The sequence below is a fragment of the Galeopterus variegatus genome, unplaced genomic scaffold (genome assembly GCF_000696425.1).
Source record: "Galeopterus variegatus unplaced genomic scaffold, G_variegatus-3.0.2 Scaffold2730, whole genome shotgun sequence".
Classification (NCBI taxonomy): Eukaryota; Metazoa; Chordata; class Mammalia; order Dermoptera; family Cynocephalidae; genus Galeopterus; species Galeopterus variegatus.
In genome coordinates, this window is record NW_007728841.1 from 27,765 (window position 1) to 43,272 (window position 15,508).

The following is a 15,508-nucleotide window of genomic DNA, read 5'->3' on the forward strand; positions in this document are numbered from 1 at the left end:
GATTGTGCATCACGTGCCACCCCACTAGCAGTCCCATGACAATGTGGCCTCCTTCCTCACCAGCACCCTCAGTTGTTACTTATAGGGAATTAGCTTGAGCAGTGTACCGAGATGGTGGTACTATCCGTTAGAGCTTATGCACACACAGAATACAGCCGTTTCTCTCCTTCCATTGGTCCATCTTTCTTTCTTTATTTGTTTATATTTATTTTATTTTATTAATATTATTTTTATACATTCTATGATGTTGTTGCAGAGCAGTTCAGAGGAAGAGGGGAAGGGGAAGGAAATGTGATGGTTGAAGGAGGAAGGAAGGACAAGATTGAGGCCTGTGGCACCCGCACCCCATTCCCACAGGGGAGACCAGGGGCTTCCATCANTCTCATACTCCACCTCCTGTCCTTGTCCTCCATGGGCCTGGCCCTTCTGCTTCCCAGGCTTCTCCTTCGCAGTCACCTCTCCCCTGACACCGCCTTTTGTGAGAGGTGACTTGGCCCTGTCTTGTGACATCAGCGTGCTTCAGTCCCCAATTGTACCCAGCTGGAGGACGTGCTTTTCCGGGAGGTGGTCGTCTCATTCCGTCTCTCTCCTTTTAAATGTGTGGACAAAGGGGACCAGGGGAAAGGGAGCCAGCAACTGAGAAGAAATAGAAAAACTGAGAAAGACGAGAATGTGGAGGCCCATAAACAGATGGCAAAGGAGGGAAGGGGTGAGGGATTTGCAAAGAGACAGTGAGAGTGAAAAAGAAGCCGAGAAAGCAGGGGGAGAAAAGCAACCAGAGAAGTTTAGAGAAAAGCTCGATCTCCAGAGAGATGAAGGACAGCAAAATAGGGAGAGGGGCCGCAAAGAAGGAGGCACATCAGACAGAGAGAAGGAGTAGAGGGGAAATGATTTGGAGCCATGGCAGACAAAGCAACGTGGTGCTGGGACAACAAGTGGGACAACTGGTGACAAGGAGAGCAGAGCGAGAACCACAGCAGGGAGGAAGCCTAGGGGTCTGGGGTGCTCGGTAGTGGGGACAAGGGATGTAACAGGGAAGAAGGAATTTAACAGGGGGAGGTGAGGGGGTGCAGGGAAGGGGAAGAAAGAAGCAAAAATGTATGGACATTGGGAACAATCAAAAGATTGTGGAGAAAGAGCCACATGAGGCAACAAGTTGGAAGAATGAGGCAGAACAGGCGTAAGACAATAGAGAAAAAAGGGAAGAACAGCAGGAAGATAAAGGTGCACATAACAAGGAGGAGAAAGCCAGTGGGAACACAAACACACACACACACACACACACAACACAAAAGAGCTAGAGAGAGTAGGCAAAACTGAGCGATACATACAGAATGAGGGAGGAAAACAGTAATAAGAGAGTGTGATTGTGCATCACTTGCCTCCCCACTAGCAGTCCCATGACAGTATGGCGTTCTTCCTCACCTGCACCATCAATCTTTACTTATAGGGAATTAGCTTGAGCAGTGTACCGAGATGGTGGTACTATCCGTTAGAGCTTACGCACACACAGAATACAGCTGTTTCTCTCCTTCCATTAGTCCATCTTTATTTATTTATTTTAATTTTATTTTATTAATGTTATTTGTTTACATTCTATGATGTTGTTGCAGAGCAGCTGGGAGGGGGAGGGAGAGGGGAAAAGGGAAGGAAATGTGATGGTTGAAGGAGGAAGGAAGGGCAGGATTGAGGCCTGTGGCACCCCCCCACCCCTCCGCCTTCCCACAAGGGAGACCACGGAGCTTCCAGCAGTGGATTGGTCATTGCTAGGCTAGGTGCCGATGTCAGGGGAGGTTTGGCAAAAGCCCTTGCCTCCCACCACCCCAGCTTGGGAACCCTGGGCCCTTCTTCCTGTGGCTTTGTGGTCATTGCTGAGCTGATGCTCATGTCGAAGGGGCATGACCGAGGCACAAGGCCCCCACTCTTGAGACTGGTTGCGGGTTTTGGGGGACATGGCTGAGGCTCCTGGCCCTCCCCCTTTCTGGCCTGGCAGCCCAGGGAACTTCTCGTCCCTCTAGGTGTTATAGGTGTTCTTTGGTGAAATGAGACCTTTACTAGGTAATATCAAACTTTCTCTGGTTGTGGCTCCTCTGTTTCTTCTTACAGTTCTGTTTTGGATGATTTGCTGTTCCCACCGCTTAAACTCTGCACTGAAACTAATTTGTTGTCCTTTGCTTACTTCTAAAGTGGGGGAACTTCTGTGGCAACCAGTACTTGAGCTCTGTGGTTGAGCTAAATTGCTGTTTGGCTGCTGATTCCCTGGGGAAGGCTTTTTGTACAGTTCAGGTTTGAATGGTTGACTTTATAGGTATTTCCGGGTTTACTGAAATCCAGTACCCCTGGATTGTGTAGAACACTTGTCAGGGCCTGAGTCATTTCAAGAAACTGCACCCCATGCAGTTCTATATTCCTGACCAGTTTCCTCTGAGTGGTCCTCCTCTGATTGGGAGGCAGATCAGCTGTCGTTGCTGTGTCCCAGCGTTCCCGCTGTGGACCTGTTTCCCCCGTTACTGGTGCTTCAAACACTGCTATTGGGAGGGCCCATGCTCCAGTCCTTGGTGATGACTCACTGGCTTCTCAGTGGCTCCTTTTTTCTCAGTTGTTGTGGCTCCTCCATTCTATGTGGGTCCACGGGAACCCTGTGAGTGGTCTTGCTGGCCTGGGGGTCAGCAAGGCCCTCTTCTCCCCTGCTGCCTCCAAGCAACTCCATCCAAAGGGCACAGTTGCGGCTTTTGCTGGCTCCTACTGCACATGCTCAACAGCTCCAGCCTGGAAGCAGCCATGGCCCGATACTCTCTGACCAGTACTTTCTTTCTCATCGTGGCTTCTCCTGCCTTCAAGCACTCCATAGATCTCCCCTCCACTTCCCCTGAGCTGTAGTGGCTGCAGCTTGGCTGTCATTGCTTTTTAATAGTTGTAAATTAGTTGAACTGTGGGAGAGTGTGACACTGGGGACTGTTCTGCCATCTTGACCGTAAGTTTAGTCCATCTTTAAAACAAAAAGTTCTTTATTAACTACATTTCTGTCAATAGTAAGTACCCACAAGGCACTAAAAACTTGCTTATGCTTTTTGTTTTTAATTCTTCCCTCCCATTCTTGCTTGAACCCATCCAATCAAGAGTTCACCTCCACCATTCCAGTAGTCCTTTCTTCTTCAGAATTGCCAGTGTCCCCTTTTCAAAATCCAGTATTTAATTTTCTGTCACCTTTCTTTTCCTATCAGCAGCATGTCTCACAGTTGGTCTCTCCTTTTTTCTTGGCTTTGAGGACATTCCACTAACCTTCAAAAGTCTATTTGTTTTCAATTTCTTGTTGCCTCTGTGAGCATTTAACCCTTTTCCTAGTGTCTTGCGATCTTCTTTTCTGTATGTGGCAGTATCCTGTAGCTTAGTCCTTGAACTTGCTGTCTACTGTGTCTACACCCACTGCGTTTTCTTACCATCTCATCTCATGGTGTTAAACACCACGTACATGTCTCCATTTCCCCTGGAGACCTCTTCCCTGAACTCTAGAATAATGTGTCCAGTTGTCTCCTTATAACATCTCTGCTAAGACATCTAAGAGGCATCTCCACTTTAATGTGTCCAAAAGTGACTTCCTCAACTCCCCCAGGGCCGTTCCCCTGCATTTTCCTGTATCTCAGGGAAGGGTGAATCTGTACTTCCTGAGGCTTAGCTGAATGTTGCAGATATTTAAGAGGGACAAGATGTTATATTATTTGTAAGTGTTAATATGTAAATGAGATAAGTCCATGTTTAGCTAAAATAGGTGAGGAAATACGTGGTTTCCAGAATTCTCCTGAGCATGGGAGAGATATGTTTGGACACCGGGGCCCTGCCTGACGTGCTTCCGCCAGTACCTGTGACCTCATCCCTTGCTTGTGTCCTCCTTGCTCACTCTGCTCCAGCCACACAGGACTCCTGCCTTCACATGAGCTGTCCCTCTGCTTAGAACATTCTGGTCTCTCAGCTGCAGGTGGCAAGCACTCTTCCTTCGTGGGTCTTTGTTGTGATATCACCTTCCCAGTGGAGACGTCTGTGACAGCCCCAAGAGCCTTACCCCCCACCTCTGGTCCATATTGTCTGCTCTCCATGTTTGTTTTTATTCTTTCCACTATCTGGATACTGGTGACAACAAGGCCCAAAGGGGACAGCAGAGCCAGAAGGTGGCAGGTGTGCTGGGCTTGCCCCTCTGAGTAGTGCTCAAGCTGGGTTCATGTTAGAGTGGTGAGGCATTCTGCAAATGTCTCTTCTGTCCTCTTACCAGAGATTCCCATTTGCATAGTCAGGTTGGGGCCCAGCCTTAATAATATTTAACATTGATTCTATTCTATGTTCAGCGTTCAACACCAAGGTTCTGGGTCTTCTATTTGTGAGAGCTTTGTTGTGCATGGAGGGGTGAGGGGGGCTGTGTTCTGTATGCAGTTTGGTCAGGGCCGGCTCTGTGCCCTGAAGGGGAGCTCAGTCCATCCCAGCTCCCCGCTGCTGCAGCGTGTGTGTGGGCTTCACCAGGAGGGGAGTCAGATCTGAAGAAAGGGGTTGAAACTCACATATTGGCCTTCCTGTAAGAATTTATCATCCCTGCATCCCCCCTTGTACAGTGGGTAGCAGGGGAGGTCATCCCTGTGTGTGTGTGGTTGTGGCACAGGAAGGAAGTCTGTTGTTTATAAACATTGAACAGTATATTTTCTGCTTTCAGGATGGATGTCTAAAGACTCATGTTATCTGATGAGGATGCCTAGAAGAGGAAAGAAAAAGGAGTCAGGAATGGCTGTCACTCAGGTAAAGTCATCTTCTCCACGGATTATTCTGTGTCCTTCCTTTCTGACATGTGGGCATCGGAGCTGCTAATCTGTGACTCTGCTGTGTCCTGCCTGCCATGCTCGCTCGCACTCACGCATGCCTTCCCTCAGTCCCTCTCATCTCCGCTTCGATTCCATCTCACTGTGGCCCAGTCACATGAACCTCTGAGGAGTCCCCGTTTTGCTAGATCTGGCTAGATTTTTGCTCTGGCCCAGCTGTGAAGTGATTCTCTATCACCCACACGATGTGATTGAAATTACATCTTAAATATTTTCCATGGTGTTAAATTTGTCCTACACTGTCACCTTATTAAATTAATAGTAAGAATAGTAATATATTATGGGCATCTTGGTGTGTGTGTATCTATAGTGACCTTTTAAGCAGTCCCATTTTTGTTATCCTTGAACATTTCAACTTTTCTCTCTCTTTTTTTCCCCCCAGTTTTCTCAGGCAACCTGCTGTCAATTTTCTTTTGTTGCTGTATCTCTTACTTAACTGTTTAATTCTTTAGGTTCCACTCTGATTTCTAGACATGTGGATTCAGGAGCTTGCTCTGCCACTTTTAGCTCTTTGGCCTGATGTGAGGTTTTTTAGACACCGTGTGACACAGTTATCTCCTCAGGGAAAGGACAATGGATCTTCTCATGGCCTATTAAGTTGAAATACGAGTTAGTAGATGTACATCATTTAGAATAATGCCCGGCCCACAAGAAGTGTTCATGAATGTCAGTTATTGCTATGGCTGTCATCATCAGGATTTTTAGATTCTGACCGTTCTTTACTGCCACTGTGGATTTTGTCATCTCTGAAGACACCACTCATGTTCTAGCTCATCTACATATTTTTCTATATAACACTTCTACAGAGATAACCATGTGTTGGTTTTTTATTTGTAGATTTTTGATATTGTCCACAAAACTGAGATTCCACACTGATTTAGAGGATACCCTAGCATTTTATGGAAAAGTATAATAAAACTGAGCTAGAGAGACATAACTTGCTCAAAAATGCCTGAACATGTGTGGATATAGGAAAACAGGCTCAGTTTCTCCTACTTTATTCTCATAACACAGAAAGCTCTGTGATCCCAGGTGTGTGGGTTGTTTTCAACACACCAAGCAAGCAGTTCTGCAGGGGACACCAGCTGGTTGTCCTCTAAGACAATTCAAATCTGACAGTATCTACTTGAAGATAGCATGAGGTCCCACAGGTTGAGGGTTCAGTCCCACAAGAGTGCTCTCACGTTGGATGCCAGTAGCAAGCACAAATTGTGACATGTGCTTCTCACTGACCTGCTATAAGTTGTAGATTCCTATGACCCTGTCCTCAGCTTTGATTAATTCGATAGAACAACTCACAGAACTCAGGGAAACACTACATATATTTTCCCCCTTCGTTATAAAAGATGTTACAAAGGATACAGACAAAGAACCAGACAGAAGTGATGCATTTGGGTGTGAGGTATGGGGGAACAGGCACAGAGCTTCTGTGTCCTTTGTGGGTCACCACTCTCTAGGGACTTCTAGCTACTAGTTCAGCTATCTGGAAGCTCCTCCAAACTCTGTCATTATGGGTATTTATGGAGGCTTTATTACATAGGCACAATTGTGTACTTCATTCACCACTGGTGATTATCTGAGCCTTTAGCCCCTCTCCCCTCCTGGAAGGATGGGAGGGTGGCTGAAAGTCCCAACCCTCTAATTCTGCCTTGGTCTCTCCAGTGACCAGACCCCCATCCTGAGCATATCTAGTGGCCTCCAGCCACCAGTTATCTCATTACCATAAAAGCAGATCCCACACTAGAGATTCCAAGTGAGTTGTATTTCAGCAAAGAGGGACAAAGACCAAATGACATATTTCAGAATATCACAACCTGCATCTGTTGGCAGGCTCACTTCAATTGAATTTATGTTTACAGCTCTCTTCTCATTTTATGTGAAGACTAGAGCTCTCCCTGTAGCCCCTTGATGAAATGTGTTTTTTATTTTAGGGACGGTTGACATTCAGGGATGTGGCCATAGAATTCTCTCAGGAGGAGTGGAAATGCCTGGACCATGCTCAGAGGGCTTTGTACAGGGACATGATGTTGGAGAACTACAGGAACCTGGTCTTCTTGGGTGAGGATAACTTACTTCCAGAAGTCAGGATCCACACTTATGTGTCTTTACATTTTCCCCATGAGTCTCTTGAGAGTCCCTGCATTGCTTGACTGAAATTGAAGCCCTGTTGACTCAGATATAAAAGCTTCATAATGCAGAATCCGGACCTTAATTGTCCCTTTTCTTCAGGTGTTCTGCCCCCTTATGATACATCATTGGGTGGTTCAGAGCTTTTGTGTGGATAAAAGCTTGTGGCAGACTTCTGTAATATCCAATTACCTTTTTTCTGCTTCTGTATTTTGATTCAGTGGTTCTTGCAACAGAGGTAGATATGTCCATATTACCGTATTACCTAAGCATTCAGCAGGAGGCCATCAGTGGATGAATTTCTGAAGTATTTTTTGAGATTTATTTGTAATGTCCTCTCTTCTCAACTAAATGTAGGACTGGGTTTCTGATAAAGGCTCAGCAGTTTATGTTTCTTTATTTTCAAGTAGGAATCTCTTATTTTGACCTAAGTATTATCTCTGTGTTGGAGCAAGGGAAAGTCCCCTGGGCTGTGGAGAGACATGAGAAAATAGTAAGAAATCCACATTGGCAGGAATGGATCAAAGGTGTGAACACAGGTAAGAGCTCAGATGGGCAGAGTGGAAGCCTCACCATTAAATAGTTTTTGGGAAACTCTGCAATTGGGAGACAGGGCTGTGGGAAAACAGAAGTTTTATTTCCTGTGATCTCTGAATGGAAATTTTTCTTTTGGCTCAGTGTTCACTCTGTACTTCAGACACGTAAAACTTATTCTCTCACTGCGTTGGTGCTGCAAATTTAAAGTCTTTCTCATGATGGACGATACTCTGTTATATGGTTTCTGTGAACTCTTTGGTCTCTTTACTCCAAATGGCAGGGGATGGGCCTTTTCAAAAAGGGCTTTTTGCCCCTTGGTCTCTCCTGTATTTGATTTCATCTGATACTTGGTTCTCACTCCTGTAGATCATAGCTGAATCCTCCAGAGTTCTTACGTCTGGACCTGTTTAGGTTCCACCCACTTCATGTGCTCAGAAGACCTACTCAGGAGATGGGAAACACTGGCTACTCTTTCTTTGCATCTGGGGCCCCGGAAATCTCATGGAGCTGTGTCAAGCCCTCTCGCCTGTTCGGGTGTCTGTTTCTTTTGTTATGTTTTTGTCACACTTCACGGGTGTGTGACAGTGGAGTGGTTTGATTCTTCTGAGATTGTTAACTCAGCAGAACTGTAAAGACATTCAACAGAAATGTCATCTTGTTTGTCCCCAGTTTTACACGGGGAACATCTCTGTCTTTCTGTCTCTTATGTGAGGTCTGTTGGCAGAGCACAGAATTTCATCTCAAGGTGCCATAAAATGTGACTCCATCTGTTGTATTTTTCTCTCTCACCACTCTTACTACTCTGTGAATATGGAAAACCTTGGCTCTTCCTGATTTTGTCTTCTCTTACATCTAAATGACCTTGCCTCTGAAAATTGCTTTTGATATATACATCCATAGGGACTGTCCTCTTATTTGTCTGCTGTGACAATCCACGTTCAGGTTATGGATAACTTCTTGTGGGCTCCCTTATGGAGTGGGTTTACTGGGTAACAGAAAATTCATGAAGGAGAACACTTTCACTAATACGTTTGAATATCATCCAGCTCCATACAGAGATGCTCCCTGAAGCCACTGAGGAGAGCTGTCAGAAAGTCCCAGGACACTGAGATAGAACGTACTGGGAGAGCCTGACTGATAAGTGTTTCCAGTTGCCATTCTCATTTTTCAGGAGTGTCACAAATTGTCCAGGGCACTATGACAATGTTGATCACATATACTAATGATCAATTCCTTTGAGCCAGCAATCAGTGGTGTAGGAATTTCTCCTAGGGAGAACATTATTCAAGTTTCACAGCCTCACGTGTCACGTATGAGGCTCTGACTCAGCTGTTGTCCGTGCCACAGTTTTCATACCTTGTTTGTGCCATTGTTCATTTTTTATAAGAAAACTTTGTTCAACAATATACCTTTGTTCAATTTGTTGTATGTTCAAATCTATAACAAATGCGGTTTTGGTGCATCTTAGTCAGGAAGCTTATGAAGTTGACTGATATCTCTGTGTTTTAATTCTACTGTCATTTGTTTAAGCCAGTGCTGCTTTCATCTTGTACATTTGAATGAATTATAAGTGAATTCCTTTTTTACTTAATCAGGAGTTTCATATTTTTGATGACACTCAGTGTTCTTTGTTTTATATCAACAATTCTTGGGACTGTTGTATCGGGGAATGTCTATTGATTTATATATTTTAGGTGATTTGCTCCTTTAGTGCAATGGGTTTGGCTCTGCAGGAGCCTTTCCAAACCTACATAAATTCCAGAACTTTGTGAACAGATAGCCTTAATTAGTCCTTTTGCTTGTGTTTCACTTGCCTTAGCTCTTACCATTACAGTACACTTTTGTTAATTAAATTTATTACGGTTTTTAAATTGGGAATTTTTGATATCTTGAGAATATACTTTTTTGCTTTATTAAGATACTATTTTAATCTTAGAAATAGCATTGAATTGACTCGCTTTAATTTGTTATTTTAAGACATTTCTTTTTCTATAGTATGTTTTCACTTTTGTAAACATATTAGCTAGATTTTGTTTAAATTTCACTCAGTTTTTATTTCTTGGAAGTGATGTATTCTAATAATTATTCTCCATGTGTACATTCTTCATGTCCATCTTGGTGTACTGAATTACATTTTTAAATATCTCATTGTTTTCTACAAGAAACTTACTCTACTTCTTACATTTCCAATGTTCTTTTATAATATCTGTATTTATGGCATATGTCTAAAATTGTGGACCTTCCATTCTTGGGTTCACACATGTAGACTGTTGTGTTCCCTCTTTCTTTTCATCTGAATTTCCTGTAACATTCACCTGGTCTCTGTGAACCCACCCTCTAGTGCTGGCCTGTTGTCCTCTGGCTTTTATTTGCTGCTTATGTTGCTGATGACCTTCTCCGTGGGTGTCCGCAGCACTACCAGGAAATGTGTCCGCACTTTGCTGCTGCTAACAGCCCCCTTCAACAGAAGCCATTCCCCACTTTGGTCATTTACTAAATTTTCCCCTAATGTGACATGTTCTGTGGTGACAATTATGCTGTCAGATTGATTAATTTTGGATAAGTGCACATTAATTTTCATTCATTCGCACTAACATCTATATATCTACTAATCTATAGAATAATATTACCTCATCCTCATGTTCCTCTTTTTATTTTGTCAAATAACTTTTATAGTATTATACATTGTATTAACTTAGCAGAGCTAAAATATACTATACTTTTCTTGTTTCAGTTTAGATTTCATTGATTGCCATGAGCATTTAAACTCACTTTTTTCTTGTATTTTTCTTTCTAGCCCCTGGCAAGTACCATTCTATTCTCCGTTTATACAGATTTCACTATTTTAGATTCCTCATTAAAATGGAATCATACGCTGTTTGTCTTTTGATGACTTGCTCATTTCACTTAACATAGTGGCCTTTAGGTTTATCCATCCTGTGGCATATAAGAGGATTTTCATCTTTTTTAAGGCTGAATAACGTTCCAGTACCACAGGTTGTTTTTGTATTCATCAGCGATGGATACAGGATTTGCTGTCCCCTTGTGGGTATTTTGAATAATGCTGCTAGAAACATGTGTTTATGAATATCTGTCTCATACTTCATTTTCAATTGTTGGTTTATTGTTAGTTCATATGGTAATTCAATTTTGAATTATTTGAGGAAACATTATACTTTTTTCCGTAGTGGCTGCACCATTTTATATTTCCACCAACAGGGCACAACGTTCCCATTTCTCCACATCTTCACCAAGACTTTTTGTTTTCTGTTCCTTTTGAGAGTAAACATCCTAATAGGTGTGAGGTGATATCTCACTGTTTTTTTATTTTCTTTTTCCTAATGATATTCTGCATCTTTTCATGTGCTTGTTGGTGATTTGTACATCATCTCTGTAGAAATGTGTATTTTGTTTCTTTGCCCATTTTTTTAAATGGGTTATCTGTTTTTTGTTGTTGAAGTAAAGGAGTTCTTTCTATATTCCAGATATTCACCCTTTATTAGATATAAGTTTTGCAAATATTTTCTTTCTCTTTGTAAGTTTTCTTTTTATTCTGTTAATTTGTTCCATTGCTGTACCGTATTTTGAAATTTTGCTACGGTCCATTTATCTATTTTTACTTTTACTATCTGCACGATGTTGTTAGAGATGTAAGCCTGTTTTCTTTCTACTTTATCATACTCCCTCCCTTTTAAATCTCTTCCATTTTTGCCCTTTTCTCATAATTTAATTCTCATAGTTTAGAATGCATGAGTATTATGCTGCTTGTTAAATATTTTCTTTTTTCTTCCAAGGTCAGGATTTTAAGTTCCTTAATTTAGCTGTGGAATTTATATTTTCACTGACTTGCAAGCACAAAGTCTACTCCCACCTGCTCATTACTCCCTGCCCTGCATTCTTGCCTTTCCTGAATCTTGGCCTTTCTTCTCATGGTACTTTGATCTGGATGGACTATACAGTTCCTTCCTAGCACATTAACTTTGTACACCTAAACACCCCAATTTCCACAGGAACCGAGAGATTGCTCTCACTGTGTAATGCAAGACCCCTACTCATACATTGGACAATATTTTTAGGATTCTGCTTAAATCAATATGTGCTGGGGGTGATGACTCAGACATCATTATCCATGAGAGATGGCTGAGTAACACTGCTGACCACAGAGTGTAGTTCTTGTATGTCCCTTGAAGCACTTTTTTAGTGCTACCTATTATTGTCTGTAGTGCCTGGGTGAGCAGCCCTGCTCAAGAACGTGCTATATGAGCATGCACTGCCAGCATCAAATTTTGTTCATCCATGATGCATACACAACCTTCTTCTTTTGAGTGCTGAATAAAACTCCATTCTAAATATATACCACATTTTCCTTATCCATTCATCCATGATGAACATGTAGGTTGATTCCATAACTTGCCTATTGTGAAAAATGCTGCAGTGAACATGGAGTGCAAATATCTATTGGACATACTGATTTCAAATCTTTTGGAGATATACTTACTTTCTGCGTAAATCGGAGTTAGATACATAAACTCTGTGGGCCTGCTGTGCTTATTTCAAAAAAATGATAATTACCTCAAGGATTTTTCAAAAGTTTAGTGTTGTTACATGGTGTCAAATGTTGCAGGTTTTACAGTAAAGAAACTCTTGTTTCTTTGCATAATAAGATTTATCAACTTTTTTTTTATGTTTATGAAAAGACAGTCCTTTGCCTGTCTTAGTCAACTTATTCTACCATAAAAAATACCATAGATTAGGAGGCTTATACCATGGAAATAGATTTCTGACAGGTCTGGTCGCTGGAAAATGGGTGGTCTTTTCAATAAATGATGCTGGAAGCACTGGATATTTAAATGCAGAAGAATGAAATTTTACCCTTATCTCACACCGTATGTAAAAATTAACTCAATATGGATTAAAGACTTAAACATAAGACCTGAACTTATAAAACTACAAAAAGAAAATGGGAAAACCTAAATGCCATTCATCCAAGCAATGATTAGTTTGAATTTGACTACAAAAGCTCAGCCAACAAAAGCGAAAGTAGACAAATGGGATTGCATCAAATGAAAATGCTTCTGCACAGCAAAGGAAACAATTAGCAGAGTGAAGGCACAACCTACAGGTTGGGAGAAAATCTTTCCAAGTTTTAAATTTTACAATGCATTAATATTTTAAAAATATAAGAAACTGAAACTACTCAATCATATGATTTAAAAATGAATAAAGAACGTTAGTAGACATTTCTTGAAAGAAGATGTAGAAATGGCCAACAGATAGATGAAAAAAAGCTCAACATCACTAATTACGGAATTGCAAATTTAAAGTACAATGAGATGACACCTCAGATCTGTCAGAATGTCTGTTGTCAAAAAGAAATAAGATCAGAGTTAGGGAGGATATGGAGAAAGGGGAAGCCTTGTACAGTTTGTGACAATGTAAATTAGTACAGCCATTATGGAAAACTGTATGGAAGTTTTTCAAAACATAAAAAGCTGAACTACTATATGATGTAGCAATCCTACTTCTGGGTATATCTACAAAGGATTTGAAATCAGTATGTCCAAGAGATATATGCATTCTATGTTCACTGCAGGCTTTTTCACAATTGGCAAATTATAGGATCAATGTACGTGTTCTTCATGGATGAATAGATAAGGAAAATGTGGTATATATTCAGAATGGAGTCATATTAGCCCTCAATGAAGAAGGTTGTGTAGGCAACGTGGATGAACCAACATTTAACATGAGTGATTTTTGCTAAGTGAAATAATTCAGGCAGAGTAATATAAGTACTGCATGTTCTCCCTTATATGTACACTTTATTTATTTTTAATTTTTATTGAATCAAAGTTGATTATACATATTTTGGGGGTTCAACATTGAGATATGTTGGTCAACTCAATATTACTAGCATATATATTGTTACAAATAGTACTTATTCTTTATGCCCCTTGTCCAATCTCACTCCATTCCCCTCTCCCTTCCCTTTCCCGCCTCTAATTACCCTAGATTTTTTCCCTCCTTCTGAAAGAATAATGTTTACTGTATTGATTTGTTGCCTACATGATCTGCCAGTGCTGAGAGGTGTGATCAGGTCCCCACACATTATTGTAGAGCAGATGCTTCTTCTGTCACTTCGGAATGGGCTTTGTAGAGAGACATCCTCTTCTTTTATCTCTGCTCGTGGGTCTCCTTGTGTCCATGCACTCCAATGGCTATCTGACTACCTGCGTGGTGGTTGTAGCATCTAGCTTCTTTCACGGCAGCCATGGTTATTGTGGTGGCTATGGTAGGCCACCCACATGGAGGTGATGTTTTTCATGTGCTCCTTGGCACTGGCAGTGTGCCTGGTTGTTGGGGGGGGGTCTGGTCCCCAGCTCTGTGCCTCAGGTCCCTGGGCAGGCCCTGAGGCTCTGGTGCTGTGTGTCTTGTTGTGGGAGGGGCATCCCATCCCTGGATTCAGGTCTCAAGTGTGCCCTGGGCACTGGTGGGGTGTGCATGGTTGAGGGGAGGGAAGTCCCATCCCTGGCTCCATCCTTGGGTCCCTGGCTGGGCCGTGAGGCCCTGGCATGGTGTGCCTGGTTGAGGGGAGGAGGGTCCAGTCCCCGAGGCACTGACATGGTGTGCCAGGTTGTGGGAGGGGTCCAGTCCCCAGCCTCATGTCTCAGGTCCCTGGGCCTGGAGTTTTGCCTGATTGTCGGAGGGGTTCCAGTTCCTGGATCCATGCCTCACATCCCTGGGTGGGCCCCAAAGTTTTGGTGTGGTGTGCATATTTGCAGGCAGAGGTGTCCCATCCCTGGCTCTATCACTCTGATCCCCAGGCAAGCCCGTGAGGCGCTGGTGCAGTGTGCCTGTTTGAATTGTGGGGGGGTGCAGTCCCTGTCTCCATGCCTCGGGTCCCCAGGTGGGCCCTGAGTTGCTGGCACTGTGTGCCTGGTTGTGGGTGGGTGGTTTGGTCCTTGGATCCCTGCTTCAGTTTCCCAGGTGGGCCCCAAGGCACTGGCATAGTTTGCCTGGTTTTGGGAGGGGGGTCTGGTCCCTGGCTCCATCCCTTAGATCCCTTGGTGGGTCCCTTGTCCCTGTGGGGACAAATACTTGAGCTCTGTGGTTTACATAAATTGCTGCTTTGCTGCTGCTTCCCTAGGGAAGGTTTTTGTGCAGCATAGGCTATAATGGTTGACTTTATAGGTACTTCTAGCTCTCCAAAGACTTAGTGCACCTTGGTTGTGTAGTAACTCTGATCTGGGCCAGAGTCTTTTGATTGAACTGCATCTCATGCCCTTCGATATTCATGACCAGTCTCCTCTGAGTGGTCTTACACTGATTGCAGTGTAGACCAGCTGTCCTTGATGTGCCCCAGTGTTCCCCTGGTGGGCCTGACTCTCCCACTGCCCATACTGAAAACACTTCCCATGGGACTGGCTGTGCATCACTCCCTTGTGATGACTCACCAGCCTCTGAGTTTCTCCATTTTTTCAGTTGTTGAGGTCCTCCTACGTGGGTCCCTGGAACCCTATTAGTGGTCTTGCTGGCCTTGGGGCCACCAAGGCCCTCTTCTCCCCTACTGCCTCCAAGCAACTCCATCTGAAGGGCACAGCTGTGGCTTTGGCCAGTTCCTGCTCTGTGTGCTCATCAGGTCTAGCCTTCAAGTGGGTGCAGCACGAAATGGTCAGAGCAGTTATTTCTTTCTCTCATCACGGTTTCTCCCACTTTCATGCACTTTGTAGGTCTTTCCTCCTCTTCCCCTGAGCTATAGTGGCGGTGTACAAATCCCTTTCTCTTTCAGGGCTGTCATAGCTTCTCCCACTGCCGGAGACTGACAAAGCCGGGCTGGAAGAGACCCCAGACCAGCCGGCGGCAACCTCTTATGGGGCTGAGCGGGATGATGAGTGTCGCAGGCCCGATCCCCTCTGCGCTTCGGCCCCGGGGACAAAGAAAGAACACCGAGCCAGGAGAGCGGTCAAAGCCGGAACTCTGTTTAT